This window comes from Ambystoma mexicanum, chromosome 5q, assembly GCF_040938575.1.
Source record: "Ambystoma mexicanum isolate Mex_15411 chromosome 5q, UKY_AmexF1_1, whole genome shotgun sequence".
Taxonomy (NCBI): Eukaryota; Metazoa; Chordata; class Amphibia; order Caudata; family Ambystomatidae; genus Ambystoma; species Ambystoma mexicanum.
The window spans coordinates 1,206,977,331-1,207,000,952 of NC_090933.1; positions in this window are offsets into that span (position 1 = coordinate 1,206,977,331).

Below are 23,622 nucleotides of genomic sequence, written 5' to 3' on the forward strand. Positions count from 1 at the left end.
TACTTTAGTATAAATGCAGATAAATAGATAAAAAAGAAATACAATTCTTAAATGATTACATTGTATTTAACATTGACCTGGGACTAATTGCCAGTGCTAACAACGTTGTTGAAATGTTCTTTCCTGAAGATGGTTTTTAATGGCTTTCCAGCCAGCAACACACTCGTCCATAAAAGTGCTTATACCCCAGCAATGTAAAACAAACACGACTGCGCGGCTCCTTAAGTGCCAGACTAATAAGCAAGTCTATGCAAAAAGGACGCGCACAGGCTGTTCTTATACGCCCCTCCCAGCCTGTGTGTGTGTGTGTGTTTGCTCCAGCTTGTATAGGCTGATGCCGAGCACTGCACTGGGAATTGCACACAGTGCCCCGGAACAAGATAAAGCGTGTAAGGCCAGTGTCCCAGTGACCTTTCATTCTTCTCCGAAAAGCACTTGCTTCAAAAAATCCCCACAGTCATAAATCACACTCACTCATGCCTCCTAAAAAAAAGAGCCGGCGGCTTCTGCTGCATTTATCATGGTTTAAGCAAAGCTGACGGGTGGTTCCATTCGCAAATGGGAAAAGGAACTTTTGGGGTGAATGGTTACCAGGCGCTGAGATAAACCTACCGTGCGCGGGTGAAAGCGCGCATCGAGGGGCGCTTCTGTGAAAGTGTCCGCTTGTGTGGGCCTTGCATCTCTCTATACCTCTGCACGGGCTTGGAAGTCTGCCTAATGTAGGAAAAATAAAAGTGTATATTTCTACAGAAGAGGAAGGCTTACAAGCGAACGACCTTGGGGAATACTATCCCCAAGAAGAAAGAGCGAAATAACGCAGGGGCTCTGTCACAGCTAGTAGCTTATAATCACTTCTCGGTATCAACTTCGTCTCGTTTGTCATTGCAGCCTCCTGAAAGCAAAGGTCACTTTCTTTTTTCCCGGCTAGTTGTTATCTCCGGGAAACTGGTGTCATTTCTTTTGCAGGTCTGTGGTTATTAACTGCTCGCTGCTGCTTTCACATGCCAGCTTAAACACCTACCCCCCAACAGAGATAGTTAGGCAGACAGTGCTCGGTCAGAAGATGTGTGATGAGCGCACGCGTTTAGAAGGCATCATTCCAGCTGGGAAAGGAGGGCACCAGTACCCCACTCGAGCAAAAAAATGCAGTTAGACAAAGAAATGTATTATAGCAGAACCGAAAATGGCTACTTCACCTATTTGAAACCCCCATTACTCCAGTCGTCTCTTGTCCAATTACCTACTTGTTCGGGTATACTCTGCTTAAGTTATGTATTGTTAGAGTTGCTTTTAGTTCAAAGAACTTATACAACTATTACAATTCATTTTATACAAAATATATATATATTTGTATTTTGTGAGTCGGCTTCTGCTCTCTAAAGGAACCATTTGTAATTAGGGCTATTAGGATGCTTACGCCACATAGAAGCCAAAACTATTGCATTAGAGAACAGATAGGGAGACAGGGCATATGAGGAGGAATACCCAGTTTTTAGGTGTCGTTTGTTTATTTGGCCACTCATTGACTGTCCATGGCCATGTTAATCCCCATGGCCATTTGCACCCAGTTCCTGATCCTCCCCGCCCAAAACATCTCCTTGTGAGAATAATTTGAGCTCGCTTTAATCACGCCTTAGCATCAAACGTTGCACTCGAAGAGCCTGTCAAAGTAGTCTTCTGAGAGTTAATGAGCAACCTTATAGGTTTTCCAGTGCCGCCAGGATACTGTAAATGATAATACCGTTGTTGGCACTCAGTCCGGCGGAATTAGTGCCAGATTAGGAGTGCTGGTTTGGCAGGAGGACACCATGGGGGATTTGTTGGCAGTACAGACATTGGTGCTGGGAATACCGGCTATTATTATCCGGTAGCATGGCAGAATTATCACCAGCTCTTAGATGGAGGAAATTCCGCCCACCCCACTGCCACACTTGTACTTTGCTGGTGCAGAAACGTACCGGTATACAGTAATACCGGCACGTTATTTCTGCACCGGCAAAGTTGTAATGAGACCCACTGATTTAATTGGCGCTGTAAATGGGCTACTGGTGTCATACAATGTCTTACCTAGGTCTGCCTTCAGCCACTCGATTTATAAGCAACATTTGTGTCATTCACTGAAGTCCTGTTAAAAATAAGCATTGGCAAAGCCAACAGTTTGTGCTTGTTTATACATATTAGGCATTTGCTCGGCACTGTTATTAAATGCCCAGGTATTCTACCATTTCACACCTGCTACCATCAATGTGCAGTTAATACCACTATTATAGTGCCTGGCAAGTGCCTTTCCCAGGCTTACAGAAAAGCCCACATTGTTGCCATTGCCAATGCTTATTAATTGTTTGCTTTTTTTGTGTTCCTTAAGCCTCCCGGAAAGTGGCAAAGACTAATAGCATGGGAGTGAAATGCCGTGCAATGAATCGACACCAAAGCATATTTGAAATGCACCACCTATGCATCTAAAAGCCTGCAGTAATTCTGCAGAAACCCTAGAGTTTACATAGGCCTTCATTTTTTAGTTTTTTTATAGGGCAGGTCTGGGACCTGTCTTATTTCTTTTTTCTTGTTTTCATGGAAAGAGAGGACTCAATACAATTTCCTTTCACGTGAGCTGTGCATGCAGAGTGTTTCAACTTCTGCTGTTGTCATTTCTACATGTGCTCATCAGGAAATATAAGTAACCCCAGTACCGCCCCGAAGCCAGAGGCACTTCCTGGACTACAGCCTCTTTCTCCTGTCGCTGTCCACACTTGGCGAGGGGTGCCCTGTGCCTCCTATCTACCTGCTTACCTTTGCTGTCCTCCTGCCTTTGGCTGCAGGAAATGGGTGTGAATAAATGCTTTGTACAAGCCAGAGCGCATTGATGTTTGCTGTTTACAATTATGTTTTTATTTCAATCAAAACGTGAACTCAGCTAATCAAGCATCACTTTGTAAATGTTCCATGCTGGAAAAGTATAGTACACATGTGCTCCCTTTGTTGTGCCCTGTTGACTGACCTCCCAGCAACTGCCATGTAGGTTGGCAGTAAGGCAGATCCAGAGCAATGTACATTCCTGAAACAGACTACTGAAATCGACAGGATTCCAGTTGCAATGGTCTGCTGTTAACAGTTGGAACCCATTATTTAAATGATATACAACTGTGCATATCTAAGTACTGGTGGCAGTTTGGTTAAATATGAAACTACCAGACGTTCCTGGCTTAACAAACGCTATTCTAGCATATCTTAACGGCCAATATCCGTCGGTAATTCATAAGATCACTTCTGTCCCCCATCTTAAATATCTGGAATATCACTGATCGTTTCCAAGAAGGGGGCGTAGGTCCCTGTGACTTAATAATGGTCACCTCCGATCGCTTCAAGGAACGGGGCGTAGGCCCCTGTGACAAGGCTAAACATATAGGTACCTGTCATATTTTGAACTTGAAAGGCATATTTGTATCAGATGGAATGAGAGGTATGCATGGTATAAGAACAGTATCTAAGTTCCATCGAATACACAGGTCCCTATGTTGTGTCTTTGTAGATGCGTGATTGTCAAACCTGTTCCATTGCAGAGTCCCCATGATGGCATAAGATTGCAAAGTAGCGTAATTACAGAACCTACTTTCAGTTTTAGCTTGTGAGGAGGCATTCGTCGTAGAGCGTGCTGTGCCCTGTGTGAAGAGAAGTGGGGGTGGCTAGTAAACTACCTTGTGGATCATGATGCTTCATATGATTGAATATGGGACACAAAATACCTCATACGTGTAGTTTGCCATGTAGGGGGCAATGTTGTGCTATGTCTGCCCTAGCTCTGTGATCATATTTCTTCGTGTAATACCATTTACCGCCTGCAAATTCATAACCCTTATTAAGTTGCATTTCGTCTGTTTTTTACTAAAAAAGTATACTGTTACAATTCACTGGGACATTGCTTGTGAGAACTTGAACAACCTTTTTCTTTTTGCCTTTCTATGCAGACTAAATCTGGAATTCTCGTGTGATGCGTTTAGCTATTGTAAACTGGTGGCAATAATCACACTTTTTTCTACTTTGCTCAAGCTGCTGTTTTGGGTTAAAAGTACATATGTGCTTTGTTATAAAAGGTATATTCTAGCCTAACTTAAATGGATGTGTCATGCCTTGCTGGGGCTGAATGCAATGCCTTTCACTAAATGGGGCTGCTTTGCTTCTTGGCTATGTGTTGTTTTGATAGGGATTTCTGCAGCTTATATTTCTGCCCAGGTTTTGGAACACTGAATAAAGGTGTCTATATTATCATACTCTCCTACATTTCCCCCTTTGATCCCTTTAGGGATGAATGTTTCTCCAGGTTCTCTTTCATAGCTTTAATGTTCTTCCTCTGTCCACACCTAAACAGTCCTGGGTATCCATATGTCCCCTACATCTCTTAGACCCCCTCCATATTTGATATAATCCCAAGGAGTGCATGGCAAATAGCTATGGAGCCATTCTAGAGTGGAGTCTATGTAACTTTCAAGGTAGTCAGTAGGGTCAGGACCAAAGGGAATTTTCAGGGAGCTGTGTATATTTGTGGGCCATCTGCTACCCGTGTCTTCCTACCTGTGATGATTCATCTGTTTGACAGCTTTCATCTTTCCTCCAACGAGTTGCTGTCATTACTGTAAATACATTCTCTTTTATTGGTTTGGGACACTTAACATGTAGCAGTTTAATTGTATACACACTAGAATAATATCACAAGCATGAGAAGTTATGTTATGTTAAAGGTATTTGTAGCATGCACCGTCACCACTGTCAGTGGACCCCAGGTGCTCTGGTGGATCTGAAAGAGGACAAAGAGGAGAGGGTGGGGTTAGTAGGGTGTAGCGGGAGCAGGGTAGTGAGAGCTGGGCCGTCCTGTTGAGAGTTTCTGTGTTGCTATTGAGACGGGTTATGTGTTGGTTGTCTGTTGTTGCAGTGTGGTGAAGTACGTGCGGCTTGCTGTGCAGAGAAATGGTTGTATGTCTTTCCATTTGAGAAGTCTGAGGAAAGGTGAGGTTTTTCTAGTTTCTAGTTAGTGTTTTTAAAAAAAATATTTTGTTTGTGTTGTTTCCTTTCTATTACCTCCTCAATTTTAGCATTTCTGATCTTTGTACCACATCCAAAGTATGATGGGGTTGTAGTTTTCCTTGTTTTGCTTTATTGGTGTGTGTATTCGGTTGAAGCAGTTGTGTTCCCCCCATTCAGGTGTTCAGGTGTCTATTTCACAGGATTAGCTCCCTTCTTGCCCATTTCTGTGTTGGCAGTCCTTACCGGCCTATGCTTCCTCTGTGGACAAGCAGTATGAGGATATGCCATGCACTCTCTGCCCTCAAGGTCCATCCATGCCCATTCCCAAGCACGGTCCTAGCCTACCTACGTTTCTGCCTTGGTATAATGGTATGTGTTAGTGGCAACCTCCCCCCGCTTTCTGGTTAGGGAAGATAGGTTAGGAAGTTATCAAGTGTGGGTTCCCTCTCTGGGGTTCTAGTCTCCCGGTGCGTATGTACTTTCTAGTCGTTTTGTTCTTGTTCTGGGTTAAAGTGCCAGGTTTGGAGTAGTTTTCTGAATTGAAGGTGATCACTTGTGTTACATATGTTTTTTGGTCGCTCATTCCAGGTTATTGGTTCTAAGTGAGAGTAAGACGATCCTCCAAAATTTTCATTGCATTGCTTGGTTCTAGGCGGATGTCAAGTAAAACTTGACATGGGTTAACGCGCCACTGGGGCATCCACAGAGTATGCAGCGCTAGCCAGTTGTCGTCTTTACCAATTCTTTATTCTTTGTCAATTGGCCCATTTGCTTGATAGCCATGAGTTTCTGGAGTGCTGCAAGTATAAGCACACCGAGTTCTTTGAGTAATGTGTGGGAGTGAGGGCTCTTTACGGCCCCCTCATACATTCAGCACAATGTGGATCACTTGCTCAACCAATGGTGGGGGACACCTCGATTGCCCTTATGCTAACAACAGCCCTTATGCTGGCATTGGCATAGGTGGGGCTGTTGCGAGAGACACTTGGCATCCATTTTGTGTACTCTCGACTCCATCTTTGGACTAGGCCTCACTACGATAATATGAAAAGGCTTCTCTCTACTCTGCAGCGCCGCGCACACTGCGCTCATGGCTCCCACCTTTTCTCACTGTGCCTTAAAGCCTTGCAGCTCCATTCTCATGCTTGAGCCAGAGATACTTGCAACAAATACACCAATGTAACATCTCACTCTTCCTCTGAGATCACTGTCCTATGTGTGAACCAGCTCGAACCATGCCCTCTAACTCATCCATCTCCACAAACCTGCCTGTGCCCTCTTACCCCGGCTGTTGGAAAATTACTGCCACTATAACCTTGTGTCCCTGCAAAGTATTCCCTTGATGTACCAGCCGTGTCACCCTGCTGTGAATCCCACCACAGTGTGCCCCCAACTAACACCAAACCTCTGTCACAGTTTTTTGCATCCTAGAACTAACAAATGTCAGAATGTCTTATAGCCTCTTTTGATGCACCTGGACCCACCCCACAGCCAATGTTATCTTACTGACCACGACCCTAAGCCCGGTATTCCATATAATGAATAATGCTGTAATTATATGTGTTTGATTTATAGATGCATGATGATATACTCAAAGGAACTGCAGTGACCATTATTTAGTGTATGTCTGATGGTAGTATCTCACGTTAGCTTTGTTAGGACCCGAACTACCTCGCCACGACCTGACCCTCACCCCGCCTGGACACAGACAGATGGACCTTGTGACGCTCACCCTCCCGCCAACCCAGCAGCCAACCACAGAGGAGCAGCGCCTATATGCCCATATGCAACGCAAGCTTGTGTCCAAACATAATGAACTTTGTAACCTTCATGTCTAACATCACTGATGACGATTTCTGCTCTTATAATCAATTGTACGTGTATTGTTTGCCAGAGCACTCTCGGACAGCAGAGTTCTCTGGATGCCAATTTTACATAAAAGAAAACTAACTCTTGCAGCCTATCTCTTAGTCTCATTCCCCATTGGGGTGTGTCTTATTTCTTTGCATTGCACATGTAAGTCGGGGAGTGGGCCTTTACAGTACACACCGAGTTCTTTGAGTACAGTGTTTAGTCCAGGTTCAGTTGCATTTGAGAGTTCCATCAAGTCTCATCCAAGCCATTGTAGACATTAGGAATTGGTGGCTACCTGGATTCCAAGGTCAGCCATTGAGGTGAAGAGTGCCTCACTTGTCATGATCAAATGAAATTGAGGCAGCATCATCTCCAGTCCCTCATCAGCTTCCTTTGGATATACACTTGTTTCTTTATATTCACCCTATGTGAGTCCAAGTGTCATATATTCGTTGGCGGCTGTTCAGGGTATCGGGATTCCTCCTTGGGCACTTCCATGTTCCTTCAAGGGGATGACCATCAAGGCTGCATGTAGGGTGACGAGAGTGCAGAGGATATTTCAACGTGGAGGCAGATTGCAGTAGGCGTTTGACCCGCACTGCCAGGTTGTGTCCTTTACCATGGAGGTGCCTTCACTTAACCGAGGCATCTGGTACATCTTGTTGCATGTTGTGTTGATGCCCACAGGCACACTATTCTTGCCTCGGAAACAGAATGAAGATCGAGTTTGTGTACTTTATCATGTTTTTCATATTCACGCAAACTTGTCATATGTTTGTTTATATGCAATGTCTATATATATATCTGTACACAGGTTGTCTATTTGCTTTACTTAATCTTTTGTAAATCCCATTAGTCCCTCAATGCTGAATACTATCTGCCCTTTATCCACTTCTTATTCCAAAATATTACTCAGTCTATCACCATCAGTTCTTTTCCTGGACACTGTGACCTTCATTATAAGTCTGCTGGTCCGGAAATTAGGGTGCCGGTAGCAACGTACCAGCACACTGTCCTGACAGGCAGGCTACAACTCTGCTTCCCTGGGCCTGTGTTCCCAGCAGGATGACCTATCGGGCGCAATGGCACCAGAAAGCAGAGTTGTCAGGAAAGCACCAGCATCATTATCAATGGTGCCGATGCTTCTGAGTCCCATTGGGGACTAAAATTTTCAGCCGCATGATATCCTGGGCAGCTAATACTTGTAATATACAGGTGGCACCGGGATATCAGGCAACAGAAAAGATGCCACAGGGTTGGCGACAACCCACCGGTGGCTACAGCGGGTTACCGCCAACTTCTTAATGAGGCTCTGTATGCCTTCTTGCTTTTCCAGATTTTCACATTCTTCTGCTTATCTTTTCTCCATTTTAATATACACTGAGTGTCCCTAGAATTTGCAAGTGATTAAATGTGCTTCCTGTGATAATAACAGTCTGGGGGAGCCAACCGCATGTGGGATTAGCCCACAAATATAGCATGACTCATTTACGTATGTCCTATTAAACCCTTTCATCTTTTTGTACCATGTGTTTACATCATATGAATGATGTTTATTCAACACTTCTCTTGCTTCCGCGTTTACTTGTCTTCTATGTCTAATCATAACATTTTCCTAGATACTAAATACCTGTGCTACTTGTGTATTATTTTGCTTAGTACCTTTGTGCTCTAATCTCAATAATTCTGCAAAAAATGATATAAAGTAGAAGAGACCACTTTTTCTTGAGCTTTCTCTGTTTCAGCAATAGCACTTGCTCTGTTTTGTCCGAAGAGATTTCCCTCTAATGTTACTTGATATTCTCAACTTGTGCCGCTTATTCCAATGTTAGAGATGGTTGTTCATCCTAGTTGAGGTGCTGTGCTTGTCTTTCCTTGTCACTGCATTGTAGATGAAGAGGCACCTCTGTCAGACCGCGCTCATTTATTGGGTCCCTTCTTTCAGGGAATCTGTTTATCTGTGAAGAAACTAACTCTGCACATGACATGCTCTTGACATACACATCAAATCAATTTCCTATTTCAGCTGTGCTTTTCTCCAAAACATTTTGGTAGTTGATAAATCGCACCCTCTCTTTTCACATAGACATGTTTCCTCTGCTTGGGCTCTTTCCTCAAATTCAATTATATATATATATATAAATTCCTTTGATAATTCATTATATGCTTTTGGTAACTCTCTCTGCTGGGCTGCAGTAACCAGTATTTTAGTTTCTTTTAGAAAGGGCCACATAATCTGCCTATGTTGCAGCTGCATCTGCAGCTGCATTTCTGTGTGACACTAAGACTGTTCCTTTGGAGTGTGCTGTGCACTTCACAATATCTACATGGACAGGCCCTTTTAGCACTTCAATTTGTCTTACTAATAAGATTACATGCTGGACTTCTTTTGTATATCCCCTTCTGTTTCCTCTTGATAAACCTGAATGCACTGCACATATCATGTTTGCATAATTACCATATATGGTAACATCTTCATATGCAGCCATTTCTAATGCTTTAATGAGTGCAATGAGTTATGCTGCTTGTGCTGAATAATGTGAGGGTAATCTCGGTTGCATGATTAGCTGACATGCTTCCTCCTGGTCCTTCACTTCACTACTGCTGTGCCTGTGTGTCTTTGTCCACGTTCCCTGTCTTTGCTCAATGACCCATCCATATTGAGTACTTCTCTTGTGTCAAGGGGATCTTCATTGATCCTGCTGAACTCATCTGGCTCTCCTTCCTATACTACCAAATCACAATCTTTGTCGTCTGATCCTACTATCTTAGTAACTCATTCCCACTTGCTCTCTGTGTGGTGAGTGTGTATGTGTCTCTCTTAAGTTTGGAAATACCATGACAATTGAGGCAGATAACTGTACTGTGGATGCTGCTGCTGCTAATGCTTGTTCACTTGTAAGGTGTCCTTGTGAAGACCGATGGGGGTGTCTGTATTTCCGCTCTCTATATGGTAGAGGGGAGGCACAGAGGACCCCAGCCAAGATTCTCAAATACGGTAGCAATGGACGAGCAATCAAGGCCTAGCTTCTCGGGAGGTGATGCAGGCTGGTTCTTAAGTACAGTGTAGTCCCCAAGCCCCACAAGGAATGTCCACACACTGTATTACTGAAAACACAGTCTTTATATAATTAATATTCAAAAGGTTATGTACACTTATCACAATAACGCACTTTGTGCTCCGGAAAATCAACAATGGTAAATATCTACAATTCTAAAGTGGTACCACTAATATTCGATTAGAGTGCATTAACAAGACTGTCAGAATGCCACACAGATCAATAGCAAGGAAACCAGCAATAGAGAGAGGGGAGAAAGCAGACGGATGAAACAATAGGCAGAAGACTGGCCCTTACCACGGGACGCAGTTCTGAGTGGAGATCCCCCCATCTGGGCAACCTGTAAGATAACGATATATAACACAGCCCAGTCCATATATTGTTCAAGAGTCTCGTTCTCTCCTACAATGTTTTTACCCCCCCCCCAATGTACCTGGTGGAGTAGAGTTCGTCGGCGAGGCGTCGACAGATCCTTCTTGAGTGACTCCCTTTAAAGCAGGAGCCACGGATCGTCGAGAGGTGTCGCGGACTCGGGGTTCGGTGTCGGGGAATCGACGGCCCTTCTTGAATGCCTTCCCTTTCAAACGGGAGACACGGGGCGTCGAACGTCCGACCGTGAACCGGGTAGAACGCCGTCGATGAGGCAGCAGGCTTCGATCCAAGCGGTGCTCGTCGACGACAGAGCGTTGGCGTCCTGCAAGGAAGAGGCGTGCGGGGCACCTCGGTGACGATAGTTCTGGACCGCAAAGAGATGAGGAGGAACTGTGGCCCAGCAAGGGCGTCGAGTCGTCGGCGTCTCTGCGGTCTTTGGGTGGCGGGAAACCCACCGGCGGATACTCCTCGTCGCGTCGACGGTCAGGCCTTCTCCAGCAGGAGACGGACACGGCGATGCAGACGAGAGCGTCCGTTAATCAAGAGAAAGTTCTTAGGCAAACGGGAGCACGGCGGCTCCGGTCGGCGACAGCGGTCGTCGACAGTGGCGGACAACAGTCCGGGCGCTTCTTTTTGGGATTCCGCAGCAGTCCCCGTCTCCGGTCGGCAGCCTGTCGTAGGTCTGTCTACCAGGGAGCGTTGGCAAAGATCAGCTGTGCACGATGGTCCCTCGTAGCTTGGGAAGAGGGCGCCTTACCAGGTCCTCTCTGGGTCAGTCCTTGGCGACACAGCAGCTTTCGGATCGTGAAGGAGAGCAGCAGCAATCCTTCTCCTCCAGCAGGGCCTCAAGGTCAAGCGTCAGTTACTCCAGTTACTCGTCGTAGTGGACTTCAGCTTCTGAACAATTTCAAATGGTGAGAGGTCCCCAGATATACTATCCAGTCTCTCATCCATACTGCTGGCACACACTCAGCAGCCAATCGTACAGAAGGGCATTCATGCAGTCGATCAACCAATCAGGCACGCAGGGCATTCAGGCCACTCTTCTCCCGCTCAGACACTCACAACAAGGAATGTGGATTGAGACAAGTACTCAGCCATTCAACACTACATACTGCATTCAGGCCAGTTTCGGGCAGGGCTGTCTCAGTCTTTGTCCCTCATGACAGAAACCAGACAGCCACAACAAGGAGTGCATATTGGTCACACTCCCCATTCACCCAGGTCCCACCCACAGGAGGTACCCACATCATACAGTCAGCGGGAAGGCTCCAGTCAGTCTAGCAGGGCCTTCACAACAACACCATATATGGAACTTCCACCCAACAGCCAGTCAGGGGGAAGGGACAGAGTCAGGGTTTCCCGGGATTTTGGGAAAACAAGGTATCAGGCAATAGAAAGCAAGAGGCCCCAGGGGCCATCTTGTTTCCTATCAGGAATCAACTGATCCCAATGGCAGGGCCGGGTTATCCCAAAATGGAGGATACCCAGCGCACCTGTCAAACTCAGCATGGAGCTGCCACCAGCCCATACCCTGCTCTATGGGCCACCCACGGGTGCCCAAAAACATACACTAGGGGCACAGGGTTGTACCCCTACCCACGGGTGCCATAAGGGTATCCCATGGGTCTGTTCACCAAACCAAAAAGAGAGAGCTGCACCGCCAGGAGTCCCACGGACTTCTGCGCGGAAAACACGACAGAACACACGATAAGAACAGTAAAGGACAAGGATACGGAGGCCCTGTCCCTCCGATGCATTTCCAGCATCACAGTCGCCACCCCCCCAGACTGAGGTTAGGGTGCCTAATCTCCCACGGGATAGACACCCTCATCCAGACGGTCAACATACCTTCTGGAAAGGCCATCTGCATTATCGTGACTCTTCCCTGGTCTGTGCTCTATGGTGAAGTCTAGCCCTTGCAGGCTAATGGACCACCTGAGCAATTTCGGATTCTCACCCTTCATCTGCATAAGCCACTTCAGGGGCTTATGATCTGTTTGGACCTTGAAGGTGGACCCCGTAAGGTAGGGCCTAAAACGCCTAAGGCTCCAAACTATACTAAAACATTCCTTTTCAACAGTAGCCCACCTAAGTTCTCTACCCTTGAGTTGTCTACTGATGAATATGATAGGATGTTCTCTCCCTTTGTCATCTAAATGGGACAAGACAGCTCCAATTCCGGTGTTGCAGGCATCCGTCTGGACGATAAAGGGTCAGCTGTAGTCAGGCGCACACAACACGGGTGCCCTGCACAGACTTTCTTTCAAGCCATCAAAGGCCCTCTGACAGTCTTCAGTCCAATTAACCTTCCTAGGTTGTTTGGGTGAAGTCAAAGCTGTCAGTGGTGCAGCTATGGTCCCATAGTCCGCCATGAAATTGCGATAATACCCAGTGAGGCCCAAAAAGGCTCTCACCTGGGTTTGAGTAGTGGGGGTCTCCCAGTCGTGTACATCCTGTACCTTACTGGAGAGAGGCTGGATTTGACCCCCGCCTACCTCATGTCCAAGATAGGTAACTTTCCCCTGAGCTATCTGGCACTTGGTGGCCTTGATAGTGAGGTTAGCCCTTTTCAATGCCTGCAACACTTTATCCAGGTGTGTCAAATGCGCTTCCCAAGTGGAACTGTAGACGGCAATGTCGTCTAGGTAGGCCACACAAAAGGCCTCCAGCCCACTGAGCGCATGATTGACCAACCGCTGGAAAGTGGCAGGGGCATTTTTCAACCCAAAAGGCATGACCCTAAACTGGTAGAGTCCCTCTGGTGTTGAGAATGCCGTCTTTTCCTTGGCATGGTCCGTCAGAGCTATTTGCCAATAGCCTGAGGTGAGGTCAAAGGTGCTCACAAATTTGGCAGCACCTATGGTGTCCACGAGCTCATCAGCCCTGGGCAGTGGGTGCGCGTCAGTTTTGGTGACGGCATTGACTCCTCTGTAGTCTACACAGAACCTCCAATCCTTGGTACCGGCCTGGGAACTTGCCTTGGGGACAAGGACCACGGGACTGGACCATGGACTGGTTGAGGGCTCAATTACACCCAGATCCAACATCTTGGCGACCTCAGCCTGGATGTGGTTCTTAACGGTATCTGACATACGGTAGCACCTGCTTTTGACAGGCACGCTGTCACCAGTGTCAATCTCGTGCCTACACCACGGTGTAAGGCCCGGTGTCAGCGAAAACAGAGAGGCATACTGCTGGAGCAAAGCCCGGCAGGCCCTCTGCTGCTCTGTTGTCAAATCTGGAGAGAGATGCACTCCCTCCACTGAGCCATCCTGAGGGTTGCTATGCAGCAAATCAGGAAGGGGCTCACTCTCATCCTCTTCTTGCCCTGAAGCTAGCAAGAGACATGAGACTTCTGCTCGCCGGTGGAAAGGCTTGAGCCTGTTGACATGAAATAGCTGGGGGGCTACCCCAGGGGCTCCCATGTCAACCAGATAGTTGACTTCGCCCATCTTGGAGATTATCCGGAAGGGTCCAGTCCACTTGTCTGCCAAAGCCCTAGGCTTGGTAGGCTCCATCACAAGGATTTCCTGTCCCGGAGTCCAATCCACTTGCGAGGCTTTAAGGTCATGCCAGTATTTGTTCAATTCCTGGCTGGCCTTGAGATTTGCTGTTGCCTGACCCATCATCTGTGTCATCCTCCGTCTGAGGCCTAACACATAGTCCCCCACTTGCCTGGCGGGACCGGGAGGGGTGGCTTCCAAGCCTTCTCGGATCAAGGCGAGGGGCCCCCTCACGGGATGTCCAAAGAGTAACTCAAAGGGGCTGAAACCAACACCCTCTTGAGGTACCTCCCTGTAAGCAAACAGCAGGCATGGCAGGAGGAGATCCCATTTCCTCCTTAGGGGCTCTTCCAAAGCACCTAGCATGCCTTTGAGAGTTTTATTGAATCTCTCAACCAGACCATTGGTCTGGGGGTGGCAAGAGGTGGAGAACTTGTAGGTTACCCCGCACTCTTTCCACATGGTCTTCATGTAACTCGACATGAAGTTGGATCCTCTGTCAGAGACAACCTCCTTGGGGAATCCAACACGGGTAAAAATGCCCAGGAGAGCCCGGGCAACCACCTTGGCCGTAATCGTCCAAAGGGGTATCGCCTCAGGGTACCTGGTGGCATGATCTACCAATACCAGGATGAACCGATGTCCACCTGACGTGGGAGGGTCAAGGGGACCGACGATGTCGATGCCCACCCTCTCAAATGGTGTGCCAACCACTGGTAACGGTTGCAGTGGGGCAATGACCCTGCCTCCAGTCTTGCCAGACAACTGACAAGTTGGGCAGGTCCGGCAGTGGGACTCCACTTCCACTCCCATCCGGGGCCAGTAGAAGTGGGCAGAGAGCCTCTGCTTAGTCTTCTTGGTACCAAGATGACCAGCCAAGGGCACCTCATGCGCCAACTGCAACAGGAAGGGCCTGTAAACCTGGGGTACCACCAACCTCTTGAGGGCACCAGGTTCAGGCTTAGTGGGCTCACTAACAAGGAGCTCACCCTCCCAATAAACCTTGAATGTCCTAGGCACTTCACCTTGTGCCTGGGACAGGGCCTGTGTCCGCAGACCCTCGAGAGAGGGACACTCTCTCTGTCCTTTACAGAAGTCTGCCCGGGAGGGTCCCCCTTCAGCTAACAAGCATTGAAGGTCGGGATTATCCTCCGGGTTGAGAACCTCTCCCACAGGAGAGTCTTCTGTCTCTTCTCCCAAAGGAGTTGAGTTCGGGTTTTCCAGTGGACCCAGCCCGTCCGGAGCCTGGATCCCAATGGGTGCTGTCGGAACAGCAGGAAGAGAAGGTGCTCCCTCCACAGAGGTGGCCTTCTTGGTCTTCCTTCTTCTTGCCTTAGGCCGCGCCTTTGGCTCGGGTACCTGACTCACAGCCAGACCCGGTGTCCTCTGTGACCTAGTGACCGCAGCGGCAGTCATGGGAAGACCATCTGAGATCAATCCCAACTCTACTAGATCATTACCTAACAGACTGTTAGCAGGGACATTGTCCTGAACCAGGACAGGAAGCTTTGCTGTCTTGTCTCCAATCATGAGTGTGACTAAGGCTACAGGCGATAATTTGGGAGGCCCACCAGCTAACCTGGTGGTTCTCAGAGGAGCACTTACATAGTCCTCTGGCTTGAGCAGGGTCCTGTCCACCACTGTCATGCTTGCCCCAGTGTCTCTCAAACCAGTAGAAGGCTGGCCATTCAAGAGGACACTTCTCAAAAACCTACGGGTGTTCTGTGGGATCGTCGCCAGTACTTCTGCGTACTGGTCCCAGGCCCCAAGGGACACTAAGGAAATCTATACCGGAGCACCAAAGGTGATCCCGGTAGAGGAGGGGAGGACGGTGGCCTCCACCTCAGACACGGGGTAAGGGTAGGTCAGGCTGACAGCCTCTACTCCAAGTGCCTTACCTTTACACTTGGAGTCACCCCTTCGGTGATCCAGAGCCCCACAATCCCAACAAGTGCTAGGAGTGCGAGGTACGGTACTGGAACCACTGGGAGCCTGCTTTGCAGCAGGGGGACCACTACTCTTATTCCCACCCACAGAGGACTTATCCCCACTAGATTTTTGGTTCTTAGGAGAGGAAGGTTTTGGTTTACTCGACTGTGATTGCTTGGGGGACTCCTCAGCTTTCTGAGAGGCCCCCTTTTCTTTATCCTTGTCCTTCCCGCTGGAGTCCTTAGGGGACACCCGGTGGGAGACCCACTTGTCAGACAACCTAGCCAGCTTAAAGGGGTCCAAAATGTTCTGGTCAGCAACATACTGACGCAGCTCTGGTGAACAGGCTTCAGAAAAATGCTCAAAAAACAACAGGTGGGATAATTCAGCAAAAGTCTTCACCTTGTACCCATCGATCCACCCCATCATGTTCATGTGCGCAGCACTCACCCAGTCAACCCAAGACACATTCTCTCGTTTCTTAAAATCCCTGAACCTTTTAAGGTATTGGGTAGGTGTCTTGCCAAACTTGGCAATCAAAGCAGACTTCATACACTCATACTGACCCCTTTCTTCCACACTCAGCTTCAGAATACAGTCATATCCAGTTTGAGGCACTCTGCTTAATAAACACTTAGCCCAATCTCTTTTCTCAACATCATGAATTGCACAAGCCATTTCAAACGCTTCAATCCATTGGAGGATATCTGAACCCTCCACAAACACACCAACCAAATCTTTCATAAACTTGGTGGCTGGGGACCTGCCACTCTCAATTGGTCTAGCTGAAGTCTCCACTCGAGCTTTCTCTAACTGGATTCTCTGACATTCAGTGTCCTTGTCTTTGAGCGCAAGATCCCTATTCTTGAGTTCTACTTGCTGTGCCAGCTCCTCTTTCTTAAGCTCAGCTTCTATTTCCAACTTGCGATATTCAAAGGCCAACTTCATCCTTAATAACTCAAGTTCCATGGAATTGCTGGGGTTCGGAACAGAGGCAGCAGGAACGGCGGCATTCCAAGAAACAGATTCAGCGACAACCCCAGGGGCAGAGTCCTCACTGGTTGCATCCCCCCCTTCATCAAGAGTTTCACTATCAGTCTGGTAGTCCACCAGGGCAGCTATCAGCTCAGCCCTAGACTTATCCACAAAGTCTAACTCCCTGGCTTCACAAGCACTCTGGAGAGCCTCTAAGCTCATCCTAGTCAATTTACCATTCGCAATGGACTCCATTGCTTGTAATGCAGTTATTTGGAACACACCTAAACCTTAATTTAATAAAGTGCAAATACTTTGTAAGTGGCACGGTTGTACACTGAGTCTTAAAACCATAAGCATCCCACCGCTGCCACCAGCTTGTGAAGACCGATGGGGGGTGTCTGTATTTCCGCTCTCTATATGGTAGAGGGGAGGCACAGAGGACCCCAGCCAAGATTCTCAAATACGGTAGCAATGGACGAGCAATCAAGGCCTAGCTTCTCGGGAGGTGATGCAGGCTGGTTCTTAAGTACAGTGTAGTCCCCAAGCCCCCACAAGGAATGTCCACACACTGTATTACTGAAAACACAGTCTTTATATAATTAATATTCAAAAGGTTATGTACACTTATCACAATAACGCACTTTGTGCTCCGGAAAATCAACAATGGTAAATATCTACAATTCTAAAGTGGTACCACTAATATTCGATTAGAGTGCATTAACAAGACTGTCAGAATGCCACACATATCAATAGCAAGGAAAGCAGCAATAGAGAGAGGGGAGAAAGCAGACGGATGAAACAATAGGCAGAAGACTGGCCCTTACCACGGGACGCAGTTCTGAGTGGAGATCCCCCCACCTGGGCAACCTGTAAGATAACGATATATAACACAGCCCAGTCCATATATTGTTCAAGAGTCTCGTTCTCTCCTACAATGTTTTTACCCCCCCAATGTACCTGGTGGAGTAGAGTTCGTCGGCGAGGCGTCGACAGATCCTTCTTGAGTGATTCCCTTTAAAGCAGGAGCCACGGATCGTCGAGAGGCGTCGCGGACTCGGGGTTCGGTGTCGGGAATCGACGGCCCTTCTTGAATGCCTTCCCTTTCAAGCGGGAGACACGGGGCGTCGAACGTCCGACCGTGAACCGGGTAGAACGCCGTCAATGAGGCAGCAGGCTTCGATCCAAGCGGTGCTCGTCGACGACAGAGCGTTGGCGTCCTGCAAGGAAGAGGCGTGCGGGGCACCTCGGTGACGATAGTTCTGGACCGCAAAGAGATGAGGAGGAACTGTGGCCCAGCAAGGGCGTCGAGTCGTCGGCGTCTCTGCGGTCTTTGGGTGGCGGGAAACCCACCGGTGGATACTCCTCGTCGCGTCGACGGTCAGGCCTTCTCCAGCAGGAGACTGACACGGCGATGCAGACGAGAGCGTCCGTTGATCAAGAGAAAGTTCTCAGGCAAACGGGAGCACGGCGGCTCCGGTCGGCGACAGCGGTCGTCGACAGTGGCGGACAACAGTCCGGGCCCTTCTCTTTGGAATTCCGCAGCAGTCCCCGTCTCCGGTCGGCAGCCTGTCGTAGGTCTGTCTACCAGGGAGCGTTGGCAAAGATCAGCTGTGCACGATGGTCCCTCGTAGCTTGGGAAGAGGGCGCCTTACCAGGTCCTCTCTGGGTCAGTCCTTGGCGACACAGCAGCTTTCGGATCATGAAGGAGAGCAGCAGCAATCCTTCTCCTCCAGCAGGGCCTCAAGGTCAAGCGTCAGTTACTCCAGTTACTCGTCGTAGTGGACTTCAGCTTCTGAACAATTTCAAATGGTGAGAGGTCCCCAGATATACTATCCAGTCTCTCATCCATACTGCTGGCACACACTCAGCAGCCAATCGTACAGAAGGGCATTCATGCAGTCGATCAACCAATCAGGCACGCAGGGCATTCAGGCCACTCTTCTCCCGCTCAGACACTCACAACAAGGAATGTGGATTGAGACAAGTACTCAGCCATTCAACACTACATACTGCATTCAGGCCAGTTTCGGGCAGGGCTGTCTCAGTCTTTGTCCCTCATGACAGAAACCAGACAGCCACAACAAGGAGTGCATATTGGTCACACTCCCCATTCACCCAGGTCCCACCCACAGGAGGTACCCACATCATACAGTCAGCGGGAAGGCTCCAGTCAGTCTAGCTGGGCCTTCACAACAACACCATATATGGAACTTCCACCAAACAGCCAGTCAGGGGGAAGGGACAGAGTCAGGGTTTCCCGGGACTTTGGGAAAACAAGGTATCAGGCAATAGAAAGCAAGAGGCCCCAGGGGCCATCTTGTTTCCTATCAGGAATCAACTGATCCCAATGGCAGGGCCGGGGTATCCCAAAATGGAGGATACCCAGCGCACCTGTCAAACTCAGCATGGAGCTGCCACCAGCCCATACCCTGCTCTGTGGGCCACCCACGGGTGCCCAAAAACATACACTAGGGGCACAGGGTTGTACCCCTACCCACGGGTGCCATAAGGGTATCCCATGGGTCTGTTCACCAAACCAAAAAGAGAGAGCTGCACCGCCAGGAGTCCCACGGACTTCTGCGCGGAAAACACGACAGAACACACGATAAGAACAGTAAAGGACTAGGATACGGAGGCCCTGTCCCTCCGATGCATTTCCAGCATCACAGTCCTTACATTAGTGGGTCTAGGAGTCTGCTATAGAATGCTAAACGTTTGTGTTTCTGTGATTATCTTTGTGTCAGTACTGCTGTCATTACTTGGGCATTTGAATGTGAAAATAAGAGATATTGCTTTTTTGTAATCTGGTGTTGCTAATGCTGGTACACTGCTGATTGCTATCTGACATTTTCAAAGCTTTCTGACATTTACTCTGTCCATACAATTGTATCCTTAATCTTCTAAGCTATTTATTGCCAGTGGGCTGGAGGTAAATTCCGGCCAATCCAATGGAAAATGTGTACTTTGCTGGTGCAGATACATTCCGCTTTGTGGTAATACCAGCACCTTATCTCCACACCGGCAAAGTTGGAACGCGCTGCAATGACTTAATTGGAGCAGTAGACAAGGCACTGGTATGATAAAATGTATTAACCAGGTCTGCCTTCGGCCAGTCGATTTATAAGCAATGTGTGTCATTCACTGAAGTCCTGTAAAAAATATAAAAAATAAGCATTGGCAAAGCCAACAGTTTGTGCTTGTGTGTATGTTTTAGGCATCTGCTAAGCACTGTTATTGGTTGCCCAGGTACTCGTACCATTTTCTACCTGCAACCCTCAAATACCACTTAATAACACTATGATAATGCCTGGCAAGTGCCTTTCTCAGGCCTAAAGAACAGCCCACATTGTTGGCATTGTCAATGCTTATGTGTTTGCTTTTATTGTGTTCTTTAAGCATACCCGAAAGGGGCAAAGACTAAAAGCATGGGAGTGAAATGCTGTGCAATGAAGCGACATAGGATCCACAGGATATTTTAAATGCACCGGCTATGTAATTCTGCAGAAACACTAGCGTTCACATAGGCCTTAATATGGTAGTGTTTGAGGACTGAATACAATTCTCTTTCTACATACGCTGTCCGTGCAGAGTTGTTCAACTGCTAATGATGCCATTTCTACATGTGATCAGTAGGCGAGACAATTAACCCCCCCGCCCCACTGCCTTTGAAAACCCACTCCTTCGGATGATACAGGTGAGGCATGTGGATCCTGTCGTTCAGCCTCTTTCTCCTGTCGCTGTCCACACTTGGCTTGGCGAGGAGTGCCTTGTCCCTCCTAAATTGCTGTTTGCCTTTGATGTCCTGCTGTCTTTGGCTGCAGGGTCAAGGAAATGGGTATGAAAAAATGCTGTGCGCAATCCACAGCGTTTTGAATATTACTGTTTAAAATTATGTTTATTTTCCCTCAGAAAGTGAACTCAGCTAATCAGGCCTCACTTTCTAAATGTTCAATGCTGTAAAAGTATAGTACACATTTGCTCCCTTTGCTTTACCCTGTTGACTGACCTTACAGAAATTACCAGAGTAATGTACATTCCTAAAGCAGACTACGAAAATCGACATGATTCCAATTGCAATGGGATGCTGTTAACAGTGGGCCCTCATTATTTAAATTGTATACAACTGTGCATATCTAAGGACTGGTGGCAGTTTGGTAAAATATAAAACTATATCTGTTTTGGTTTAGTGGCCTATGAGGAAATACAGTTATACCTTGACAACACTATCTAATGCCTTTTTATCATCAGCTCTCTTTCTATGACCCCTACAGTTGTCAAAACCTGTGTGTACTTCTGTTTGTAGCTGAGGTTCACACACAACAGGGTGCCAGATACAAACCCAAATGCTCTCTTTGTACCCTTCCCTGGAAGACTTGATACTTTGCCAGATGAGCTGGATGTACCCCCAGTGGGAAGCTTGGGGGCCAGTGCTTCCAAAGAACCTTGGCCAACACAATGTGGAAGTTGCATCAGGTGGATAATGACTCTTTGATATAAGGCAAACAGCTGTAGTGCAAGGTAGCCGAGGGAAGGGGTTGCATCCAGGAGAGAGATTACAATGCCTTGGAAATGCACAACCTATGTTTCCTTTATGTCCCCCTCCCAACATCCTGCAGAAAATGCACTCCGGGAACTTGCATCAGAAGGCAAGTCACCTTTTTGAAATAACCTAAGATTGGCCCCTTACAGAAGGCTTGATATGGACCAATTCTCTGTGGAAAGCTGACTGTATAAGGGGAAAGTGTCCCCTTTAATCGAATTACCTTTGGACTCAAGAAAAAGAAGAAGTTCACTGGTCCTTTCTTTGGTTATTAGTACACCCATAGTTCCCTCCAATTAGGTTGACGATACGGATGTCCAAAGAAGGAGAAATACCTTGCTCCAAGCCACTTCCGTGGAACAGTTTTAGAGTAATCTGCTAATGTACTAGTCCAGTCTTCTGCTTAGAAACGGGTACCCAGTACTCTGCCTACTGGAAGTGACATAGCTGCATGTGTTCTCTGTCAACTTTCCAGGCTTGTAAGGGCAGAAGAAGGACTTACTTTTTTTCTCTGCCAGGATGCCACAGCAATCTAGAACCAAAAACAGCCTTGGTCTCTGTTTCACACATTAAACCACGTTTTAGTTTATTTGATTACTCTCAGGTTATTTGAGCTGCTACAATAACCAAAAGCCTTTGACATTGTATACTCTGTAAATGTACCGGACATTTCAAGCTACTGATTCGGACATCGCCTGACTGTTCTCCAGCTTCATCGAGATGATTGCTGTTGCAGTACCCACATTGCATCATTGGACCCAGTCAAACTCACTTGCCCCTGCATGTTCTATCAATGCATCGAGACACCTTCAAGACATCAAAGTACAAGGTCCTACACATTCCCTGTTTTCAAGCTACCTTTGAACCTCAAATTGATTGTTGTTTGTTTAAGAGCACTGTGTTTGCATTTTGTCGAACTGTTTTGTCTATATCAACACAGACTTAACCCAACAGAAAGCCTCCAGAAGCCTGGCTTGATGATCTTGAATGCCATGAGGAAGATGTAAACGTATTAACTGTGGTTCTTTCCCTCTGGCCAGGTTTTAAAGGCACTAGTGAGAATTGAAACCCCACTTCTTACCTTTACAAAAGAAATATACCTACGTGAACATTTCTGCAAACCTATGATTTCATGGCCTGAGTGTCATTTTCAGCAGAAAGCTGCAAATTCCTTGCCCTTCTACTTCTTTCTGCACTCGCCTCTTCTCAGAGACATCTCAACTTTCTTCCCATCCTTATCATCTCTTCTCCTCAACACCATCCCTAGTCCCCTTACTTCCGCTAATTCTTGCTCTTTCAAATACATTTTCTCAACAATCACTGCCCCCTACGGCATACATATTATCTCCCTCTATCAGCCTCCTGGTCTGGTAGGTCAATTCATTTACCACCTCTCCCAACTAATTGACCTCTCCCTCCTGATCACCACCTCAGTGTCATTGGTGACTTTAACCTCCCCACTCTCTCTGCTGCTCTATCCACTGACTTTAACTCTTTTCTCCTTAACCACTCACTAACTTCTGCCCATCTCTGCCCACCCATTGAAATGGAAACTCCCTTGACCTTATTCTCGTCTCCTCTCAATTCTCTGTGTCTAATATCACCACTGCACCTTCTCCCTCCAATAACTCTATTGCCTTTGCCTCAATCTCAACTCCTGCTTTATCCTCACTCTCTACATCTAATGCTGCTGTTTCTAAGCGCAAGTTTTCCTCCTCCAAACTCCCTTACTGCCTCTCTGACCTACACAACTCTCACTCCGGCTATGCTGAACTCACCTTTCAAGTTACTACTGCTCTCTTTGCTGCCTTCTCCTCTCACTTCCCTCTTTCCACATTTACTGCAAAATCCTTCTCCCACAGCCACGGATTACACCTCTCAACCGCACCTGAAACAACAAAACGGAAAACGCTTTTAACTCTGCATAGGTCAAGACACTCCTCATTCAATTTCATTGCTCTTCAAAACTACTCCACGGCCCTTGACTGCCAATGTAACTTCTAACGCTCTATTATTTCTTGTCAAACATCTCACTCCAGGCACCTCCAAAAAAAAACTCTACTTACATCCTCGCCTTCTAAAGCCTGGCCCATCTCCTCCACTCTTTTGGAAAATGATCTTGCTCTCTACTTTGCTTCTAAAATTTCTACGTTTCACAGTACCCTCGCTGACACCTTCAAACCCCTCCTCCTGCTCTGTTTTCTCCAAAACTCCTACTCCTACTCTCCTCTCCCACCAATATGTTTCCTTTGCGTACACGAGCCCTCATGAGATTCTTGCCTTACTCCTTATGGCTAAACATTCCTGTGTGCCCACTGTCCCCACAAATTGTGAAGCACGTAGAGCCCTGTGCTGCTCCACATTT